Source organism: Myotis brandtii, unplaced genomic scaffold (genome assembly GCF_000412655.1).
Source record: "Myotis brandtii unplaced genomic scaffold, ASM41265v1 scaffold603, whole genome shotgun sequence".
Classification (NCBI taxonomy): domain Eukaryota; kingdom Metazoa; phylum Chordata; class Mammalia; order Chiroptera; family Vespertilionidae; genus Myotis; species Myotis brandtii.
In genome coordinates, this window is record NW_005370284.1 from 298,315 (window position 1) to 298,714 (window position 400).

Sequence of the window (400 nt, forward strand, 5' to 3'; positions counted from 1 at the left end):
GGAGAGAGAGGAGGGAGAGGGAGGAGGGAGAGGAGGGAGAGGGAAGAGGGAGAAGACATGGCGTCTGCCTCTCAACATGGGTCAGGTGGATGAAGAGGGACACTCTAATTCAAGAAACAGCGAAGGGAAGCACAGCGTGTCTGCTCTGAGGGAAAAGTCAGCCACTGGAACTCTGGGAGGGCTGAGATGCCTGGGAAAGAAGTGCGTCCCGCTGGTGCCCAGGGCCGGGCGCCCGCATGGAGGAGATGGCACCAGCACTGAGAGGGGGCCCCTCCACACTTTTTAACAACTGAAGTGTGCGTTGCAGTGTGGCAGCTCCTCTCCCTGCAGAAAGCCTTCCTTTGGAGCAGCAGCGTGAAGGGAGCATCCCTGAGCCGCGTGCTCCGCTGCTTCGGCCTGC

The 400-nt window shown here is 60.5% G+C and overlaps 1 protein-coding gene across 4 annotated transcripts in view; it reads right to left on the reverse strand.

The window, feature by feature from the left end:
- Nucleotides 1-400, reverse strand: part of CAMK2D (calcium/calmodulin-dependent protein kinase II delta) — a 156,286-nt gene that overhangs the window by 154,680 nt on the left and 1,206 nt on the right. The window lies entirely within an intron of this gene.